The sequence below is a fragment of the Terrapene carolina genome, unplaced genomic scaffold (assembly GCF_002925995.2).
Source record: "Terrapene carolina triunguis isolate 2854851 unplaced genomic scaffold, T_m_triunguis-2.0 Scaffold32, whole genome shotgun sequence".
NCBI lineage: Eukaryota > Metazoa > Chordata > Testudines > Emydidae > Terrapene > Terrapene triunguis.
The window spans coordinates 355,633-365,730 of NW_020664383.1; positions in this window are offsets into that span (position 1 = coordinate 355,633).

Here is a 10,098-nt window from a genome sequence, read left to right on the forward strand (position 1 = left end):
GCTAATCTTTAAATGGTCTATACTAAAATGGGCCAGTGTGTGAAGTCAAAAACTCTGGTCTGTTGCTAGTTTTGTCACTCCACCAGAGCATGGAAGGAAAAGGATTTGTATACATGCCTATAACACCTCCATGATGCCAATATTCACTGCTAGGGTCATGGTGGAAGTGTCATGGTGCACATATGACAGCACTCCAGCTTATTAACACTTGGCACATCTCCTCCCCACTGAGCTACCAGCACTGAACATTTGGCACTGCAGCACTTCTGTTGTTATTGTCCTTCCCAACTTTCAAACTGCCCTACAGCAGAAAGCAATCTTGTTCCTGCCTTGTGATCATCATAAGCGTACGCTACGTGACTTTGAATTCCGGAGTCACTCATGTTTATCTTTAAATTACCAAAGCACAGTACTTCCACACTTTATGCAAAAGGAGAAAGTAATAAAATAGAAGGCTTTAGGAACAAGCCATCTATTGTGAACTAGTCTGCAGGGTACGCTACATACTCACATTCTTCTGAAGGAACATCAATGTATGTACAGTTTAAGATAATCAGTATTGTCTGTTTTCTCTTTAAGATACCTCAGTAAATTTAAAAAGACATTCTCAAGTATTACTTAATATTTCTTGTTTTAAAACTTGTCTTTTAGTTCTGTTTTTAACTCTCCTTTATTCTGTAACTCCTAGATTCTTGAAAATAACATTGATTTTCCCTGCTTTTTTTATCCTTTTCTTTTGGGGAAAAAAAATCCCACTCTCCCCCTTCTTTGTGGAGGATAAGCTAGCATTCTGCTTTGTTTTTCCTTTTTTGTAGTTAGTATTCAGTGATGTCATCGATGACAGCTGCACACGTTTAGAAATAGGATTTGTTACCCAAGTGTTGTTCTCAGTGGACTAGCTGTCTGGCTATAGAAGCAGACTAAATATATCATGGTCAAGCATTTACTGGTCAGTGGCTTTTCTGTAATTTTACCATGACAAAGCAGTGAGTTAAAAAAATGTTAAAATCTCAAGGATGACCCCATGAGATTAGGATCATTCACTTGACCTTTGTTATAAAGTGTTTGAACTCTTAAATATTATGATCCAATTATTTCTTGCAACTCAACAATAAATTTTATACTTAAACACTGTATCTTCTTTCACTAGCACATAATCTACTAGTCATATGTTTTATAATGTGAGCATGTATCTCACTAGCAAATGCTTTTTAGCCAACAATAACATCATTTTGACATAAGTAGGAAGAAAAATATTAAAAAATAGCTTTAGATTAACTTTCACCACTGGTAGGGTTTAACTGTTAACTCAGAATTAAAATACAATACAGAAAACACTCTCCCTGGGCATGTTCATTGTGAATTCAGAGATGGCGGACCTAGAATATTCAGGTTGGATCTTTAACATAAGGTATATAATAAGAATATAATTATGTACACTTTAGTAATGGAAACATATGTGTAAAATTAATCAGAAAAGGAAAACCTGCAAAAATTAAAGCAAGTGAAGAATTAAACAATGTTCAGAACAGGAAGAAGAATGTCCACAACCTGTAGAGTAATAAAGCTAATTTTGTCAAGCCTAACCAGAAAGTAGCCTGATCAGTAGTTTATTCACAATATCGGATGTTGATTTAGAAGGTTTAGAAAAACAGAGAACCAAATGCTATGATTGCATCATGGAGAACTGACAATTGTGAACTTTTGTGATGAGAAAATAAAGGTACATTCATTTGTAACACACAGTGTGTATCAGGTGGCTGACATTCATTATTCAACTTACTTATTGGAACCACATTAACATTTTCTTTTCTGTTCATTTTCTAACTTAAAAAATGACAATTGATTTCAGTTATTCACTGTGCAGTATTTAATGAAAAATGTACAGTTTGTATTACCATTGGCCACTTACCTATTACTGTAATTAAATGTGTGTTTTGAATCATTATGAACTAGTAAAGTCTCTGGTGACATTTGCTGGGTCACTTCTATTGCACTAGTCTATTGCAACAATGCAAGCAGCCACTTGATAGGAGAACGACTGAAATGGAAATAAACCATTCCAGTTTTGATAAAGAGGGGCACTACTGTTCTTCAGGTTGAAGTGTTGGGGACTGACAAGTGCTATTCACGGATTCAAAACCTTGTGATTAAAAATGAACATGTAGCACACTGCAACAAAAGACTACTCTTTGTTCATATTAATTTGTAATGTCAGTAAGACACTCTACTAAATAAAAAAGACAACGTATGTGCGTTAATGCAAAGAAGAATGTGATGATGTCCCAAATGGATATCTTATATATACTCTGTTTTCTTGCTTTCCCATAAATCTGCCGCTAAGGAGAGGAATTTAGAAACACTTAAACACCTTTAAGTATATTAGCAATTCATGTTTCTATTTTGTTGAAGTCATGGAAATTTAATGCAAAAATGTGATGTCCAGGTTGAGAAATCAAGAACAAACATGACAAGAAAATCAGTAGTTGGGGGGTTTGTAGCAACCTTAGGGCACAACTATCATACAAATAAGGAATAAGAATCAAATATACATTTTCTTTATTTCAGTTTTTCAATTTAAAGGTACAGATTAACCTATTTTATAGTATATAAAATCTGTAGCATGTGTAATATAAGTGAAGTGGAGAGGAAAGATGGTCTTGTGGGTAAGTCACTTGGCTAGGACTTACATTGAGGTTCAGTACCTGGTTCTGTCACAGACTCCCCATGTGACTTTGGAAAAATTGCCTTATCTCTCCACCTCCATTTTACAACTGGAAAACTGAGGCACAATAATATCATCAATTTATACCACAAACAGTCCCACTGCAGTCAATTACTCATTGTGCAGTAAGGATCTCACATCTGGGTGCTTTTGTGGAGTACATACATATTGCTGGGTACATACAGCTGTCACATTTGCAGCACATCACTGCTTTCAGTTTATTATAATTAGTTATAACTATACAGAGCTTTTGGTTCCTTCTGGTAAACTGACAATAAGCTCAGAAATTGGCTTTGATAGGATTTCTATGACACATTATTTAAACTTCGAATACCGTCTCATTTTCTGTTCACTTTTTCGGCCACTGGCAGCAGATGGACAGATTAACATTCTCATCTCAGCAAAATCTGGCTGGGCCAAAGGGCTGAAAAGTCTGACTGCTTTGTGTGGTCCTTTGGTCATATCTGAAAATGTAACAACCTATGTTTTGGAAAAAAAAGTTGCTGATAGACTTCAAAAGCTGATAAAGTGAAAGGCCCTGAAAGCAGTGTGGGTCCTGCTTTCTCTCTCTTCATTTATATATATAAAAAAACACATTGGTTAAATAAAGACTGACTCTAACCACATGTACTGTACACCTGGCTTCAGTGTCCTTCCAGCAATTTCAGTGTCCTTCCAGAAATTTCCTCAGGAACCCAAATCAAACTAAGAAAAACTGAAACATTTTGGCATAGATTGTGTTATGATTATAAAAGCTCCCATGGAAGTGTTTCTAAAATGGTTTTTACATTATAAGAAACAGCTGGGTGGGAAATTACTCACAAGCCTTACTGCATGAATATTCTACAACTGTGCATTATTGTCCTATCTAAAAAATTGTACCACTCGGTAGGTAATTTATCACTGTAATTAAATACTCTGGTTTATCTGTGTATAGCATCTGAGAATATAAATTTGAAATACCTTGGACTGTTAAAGGACATTCGGAGTCACTTCTTGTAATCACATTACAATATATGTTGTTCCTAATTTATTTTTATAATGTACAATTCTTAGTCAAACAGATTAGGCTGTGGAGTGTGATTTTGTTTAAAATTCAGCGCTCCTTCCAGACAAAAAAGAAAGAGCCCGTATACTCTCTGCAATAACTTATTTTGGCATTATAATCCAAGTAGTAATGCAGAAGTGAGAGATGAGTTACCTTTCAGACTGTAATATTCCACTGGGGTGTGGAAGGGGTACAGCAGAGGGTTGGGGTACAGGAAAGATGTGACGGGGGCTCAGGGCAGGGTGCTGGTGCAGGGTGCAGGAGGGTTTCGGGGTGCGGACTTCGGCCCGGCGCCGCTTACCTGGAGTGGCTCCGGGGTGGCAGCGGCGCATAGCGGGGCTAAGACAGGCTCCCCGCCTGCCCTGGCCTCGTGCCGCACTGCTCCCGGAAGCGGGCGGCACCATGTCCCTGTGGTCCCTAGAGGAGAGGGGGCAGAGGGCTCCGCGTGCTGCCCGCCCCTGCAGGTACCTCCCCTGTTCCCGGCCAATGGGAGCTGCAGGGGGCGGTTCCTGGAGGCGAGGGCAGCGCACGGAGCCTCTGTCCCCCCTCCCCCAGGGGCTGTGGGGACGTGGTGCCACCCGTTTCCAGCAGTGGCGCGGGGCCCATGGCGCCATGGGGGTGGCAATCCCTTGGGCTGGATCCAAAGCTCTGACAGGCCGGATCCGGCCCGCAGGCTGTAGTTTGCCCACCCCTGGCTTATAGGCTTATATCCTCCATGAACTTATCTAGCTATTTTTTGAAACCAGTTATAGTTCAGGCCTTCACAATATCTCCTGGTAACAAGCCCCACTGGTTGACTGTGCGTTGCGAGAAGAAGTACTTCCTTATGTTTGTTTTAAACCTGCTGCCTATTAATTTCATTGGGTGACTCATGGTTCTTGTGTTATGTGAAGGGATAAATAACTCTTCCTTATTCACTTTCTCCATGCCATTCATGATTTTATAGACCTCCATCATATCCCCCTTAGTTGTCACTTTTCCAAGTTGAAAACTCCCAGTCTTTATTAATCTCTCCTCACATGAGAGTTGTTCTATGCCCTTGATCATTTTTGTTGCCCTTCTCTGTACCTTTTCCAATTTTAATATCTTTTTTTGAGATGGGGCAACCAGAACTGCAGCTAGTATTCAAGGTGTGGGCATACCATGGATTTATATAGTGGCATTATGATATTTTCTGTTTTATTAAGTATCCCTTTCCAATGGTTCCTAACATTATCTTAGCTTTTTTTGATGGCTGCTGCACATTGCGCAGGTGTTTTCAAAGAACTAGCCATGATGACTAAAAGTTCTTTTTCTTGAGTGGTAACAGCTAATTTAGATCCCTTCATTTTATATGTGTAGTTGGGACTATGTTTCCAAGGTGCATTACTTGCATTTATCAACACTGAATTTCATCTGCCATGTTGTTGCTCAATCACCCAGTTTTTGCTCCACACCTGTTCCTGCCTGGCTCCAGTCCAGCACTCTTGTTCAGTTCCTGACTCCAGTTCTGACTCCTGGCCCTTGGCTTATCTCCTAGTTCCTGATTCCAGTTCTGACTCCTGGTTTCTGTTCCTTCGCTGACCCTTGGCTCCAACTTCCAATTCCTGTTTCTGGAACAGAGGGACATGCTGACACGCCGAGAAGTAGGGCTGAGCTAATTGACTTTTTGGTTGGGTGGCCAAGCTTAAAAATTTGGAAAAAATGTGGTTTTTTTTTCAAAACAAAACTGCACTTTTTTTGGTTTTCCCCACTGAAGTGAGGAAACTGAAAACATTTTGTTCAGGATGAACTGTTTCAAAGGTCAATATGAATCAGATACTTTTGTCAGAGTTTTTTTAGTTGAATGAATTTGGCTTATTATGAGGTTGGTGAAAGAGAGGTAAGGGAGGGGCAGAAAGTAGGATCAGAGGCTCCACCCAGAAAATTTTCATTGGCTTCTATGACACTTTGCTGCAGAGTAGAGCTAGTTGGGAATTTTCTGTCGATGTTTTTTCAACCGAAAATGTGGTTTCTGCAAAATCAAACTTTTTGACAGGAAAATGTCAATTTTGCTGAACAATTTCAATGGCCTATTGGGAGAATAAAAATGAAATATTTCAGGCCAGTCCGTCTGTGTTACAGTGCCTGATGGGAGTCACAGCTGAGAGAGAAAAAACGATGGACTCTGTAGGTTGGTGGTTAGTATGTTGGCCTCGGATGATGGAATCCCTGGGTCAAGTTCCTCCTTTGGTTGATTTGAAGCAGGGACTCAAACCAGAGTCTTTCTTCTTTTGACCTGAGAAAACTTCAGATTAAATTGTCATCAGAATAGCTATTTCTGGAAAATATTTTGATTTTGACTAAACTGTATGTTTTTATTTGCAAAAAAAAAAAAAGGTGTAGCTTGAACATATTTCAGCCAGATCTAGTGAATAGCCAACCAAACAGCGTCTCATATTTTGCTGAAATGCCTTACAATTTTTGTTGTGTCTTTGTGTAAGTGACAAATTAGCATTGTTTTTCAAAAATAAATGCAGCTCCCAAAAGTGTGTCTATGGTACAGATTCCTATAAAGTGTAGTAAGTTATGCATTTGATAACTGATGGTCTAGTCTGTTTATGATTTTATTTTTTTATATAGTGCCCACAGCGAGCATTATTCTGACCAGACAAATAAGAGACCCCAAAATGGGCTCTTTGTATTTAAGCACTTTAATCAGTGAACTGAGTTTCAAAAGTGCTGAGCACTCAAAATCTGCCATGGAGGTAAGGCCACTTACTATGGTACCTAAATGTATATTTAAGAGTAACGTTTATGCTCCAAGTTTGAAAATCTGGGACTAGAGGCCTGAGTTTGAAAAATCCTTATTTATGACTTTATGAAGTTTTGATTAAAAAACTAGAATGATATAAAATTAATATGGCACACATTAAATGGATTAAAAACTGGCTAATCAATAGATCTCAAAATGTAACTAAAGAATCATCGAGTTGGTGTGTTTTCAGTGGGGTCCCGCAGGGATCAGTTCTTTAATATTTTTATCAGTGACCTGAAAGAAAACATAAAATCGTCATTGATAAAGTTTGCATATAACAAAAAATGGGGGAGCAGCAATTAATGAAGATGACAGGTTACCAATATAGAAAGATCTGGGTCACTTGGTAAATTCGGTACAAGCAAACAATATGCATTCTAATATGACTAAGTGTAAATGTATACTTCTAGGAGCAAAGAATGTAGTCCATACTATGACGGGTTGGACCCCTTGGGAAGGCATATCATGTGCTGAGATACCACTGAGTTTACCTCTTCTGGCAGCATGGGCCCCCTTTAACCTGTCTTGCTGAGCCAGGCTCTTAAAACCTCCTCTAACACACACATAGGCAGGGACACACCCAACTGCAGATCAGCTCTGGGAAGATTCATCTTAAGGGACTTGTTCCAGCACTCAGTTGTCCACCTCCCTTGGAGTTCAGACCTAAAGATATATTATGAAATTCGCTCCACAGCATCCATGAGTCAGTGGTAGTATGGAGTGTCCACAGGAAGGCCAAGCTTTTCACAGTCCATTGTCCTTGCTGATGGGCCATCCACCCCGTCTGGCTTTTCCATTGTTGTACCTGAAGCGTTAGCAGTGGGAAATACAGATACACAGTCAATATTCTAAACTTCAGATACAGAAATGATACAGGCATACAAATTGGATAATCACATTCTGTAAATCATAACCTTTCCAATGATATCTCACATGAGCCATTTTGCATAAAGTACATCTTAGTTATGTCATATTCATATCATAAGCATATTTTCATAAGGAATATGGAATGGAATGTCACACATACTTACAGGATGGGTGACTCTATCCTGGGAAGTAGTGACTCTGAAAAAGATTTGGGAGTCATGGTGGACAATCAGCTGAACATGAGCTCCCAGGTTGAAGTTGTGACTAAAGGGACTAATGTGATTCTGTGATGTATAAATAGGAGCAGAGAGATTATTTTACCTCTGTATTTGGCACTGGTGTGACTGCTGCTTAAATTCTGTGGCCAGTTCTGGTGCCCAGAAATCAAGAAGGCTGTCAATAAATTGGAGAGGGTTCAGAGAAGAGCCACGAGAATCCTTAAAGGATTGGAAAACATGGCTTTAATGTGATAGACTCCAGTAGCTCAATCTCTTTAGCTTAATGTTAAGAAAATAAAGAAAAGGTTAAGGGGTGGCTTGACTACAGTCTACAATTATCTACATGGGGAACAAATATTTAATAATGGGCTCTTCAGTCTAGCAGAATCCAATGGCTGGACAAATTTAGACTGGAAATAAGGTGTAAATTTTTGACAGTGTGGCCAATTAACCACTGAAACAATTTACCAAGGGTCATGGTAGATTCTCCACTGATAATTTTTCAATTAAGATTGGACATTTTTCTAAAAATATGCTCTAGGAATTATTTTGGGGGGAGATCTATGGTGCGTGTTATACAAGAGGTCACACTAGATAATCACAATGGTCCCTTCTGGCCTTGGAATGTATGAATCTATGTTCATAGTCATTACACAAGTAGTTCATTGAAAATCCACAGAACTAGATGGATTTAGTAAGGATTTCTAATGTGAGTATGGGTTGTCAGATTAGGCCCTACATCCATCACATACAACAAGTGAGAGCAATAATGAACAGTGTGGGGTGTGAAGAAGCATTATAACAAGACTGTGGTGGTTTTCATTTGCTGAGGCATGCATGTTTATATAGGAGAGAATCAGTGGATTCATATTGTTTTATATGTGCAGAGGATCTGGCCCTGAGTGAGCATGCACATATAGATACAATTTGTTGTTTATAATATAGATTTTGGTGGTAATAGTAACCACTGTTTATTTTTTGACATATTGTTATTCTACTGGATAGTCTCTGTTGGACTTTTCAGAGTGCATAGTTTCGAATTGCTGCTTTTTCCAACTGTTGATTTAACTAAGGAAGGAGAGAACTTTCACTTTAATGTGGCTTTGCAGTGTTGTTGTAGCTGTGTTGGTCCCAGGATATGAAGAGACACAGTCTTCTTCTTCAATGCTTAGCCAGATAGTCGGCTGTAGCGATCATTCGCCATTTGGTCCATTCCTGTACAGCTGCAAAGGCTTGACGGCCTGAGAGTCCAACATTGGAACAGACTTGATGAACCCATGTAATAAGGGGTCTGCCTCTGGCTGGGTTGCCTCCACCCCTCGGTTGGTGGAATTTTATCCTGGATGTTACAAGCCACCCGGAGAACGACGTTCGCTGGAACCTCTTGTGGCATCCTAGCAACATGTTTGAAAAACGTAAGGTGCTGCCTGTGGACAATGGCCCTAGTAGTCTGTAGACACGAACAACCATAAAAATCTACATTACAGATGAAATCATTCCACTTTATGCCCAATATACGACTTTGACATTTTGTGTGGAAAGCCTCCAGCTTTGTCCAGTCTGCACAGCTTAGTGTCCATGTTTCACAGCCGTACAACAGTATGGGAAGGATACAGCTTGAATAAATCCCAAACGTGGTTGTCATACTAAGATGATGTTGATTCTATATCCATTGTAAATGGTCCCTGGCAGATGCTGCAATGCCAATCCGATGGAGAACCTCCGTGTGAGAATTGGAGGAGCTGGTAAGTATAGAATCTATATAGCAAAAGCTGGAAACTGATTTGACAGTTTCGTTGTTCAAAACTGTAGTCGCAGGTGGACCTGGTCCTAGATTTTGCAGTTTTATCTTTGACCATGAAACTTGGAGCCCAATCTTAGCTGACTCTTCCTCCATATGCTGGAGTGCCTCACAAAACCTGTTGGGGCTCTGTACTAAAAGGACAATGTCATCAGCATAGTCAAGGTCTGTGAGCGAGAGATCACCTATCTCAATGCCTATGGACCTGACGGAATGCTGCATTATGAAATCCATTGCCCAACAAAAGAGTGCAGGGGCCAGAATGCAACCCTGCCTAACACCAGATACTGATTTAAAAGGTGCTGGCATCCGGTTCCCCAGATGAACATGGGCAGTGGTTCCATTATGCAGCTCTCTAATCAAGTCCAGCAAAGTGGTAGGGACACCTATGCCCTTTTAGGCCTTCCAAAATGCAACATGGTCTACTGAATCAAATGCAGACTTAAGATCAAGATACACTCCGTGCAGGGGCTTCCTGAACTCACGATGTATCTCCGTCAATAAGTGAAGAGCAAAAATGGTGTCTAATGTGGACCTGTTCCTCGTAAAGCCTGACTGTTGGGGACGATGCTTCCGATGTATCAAAGGCTCCAGGCGTGCCATCAAACATGTGCAAACACCTTCCCTGGAACCAGGGCTGTCCTTAGCTATTCTGGGGCCCTA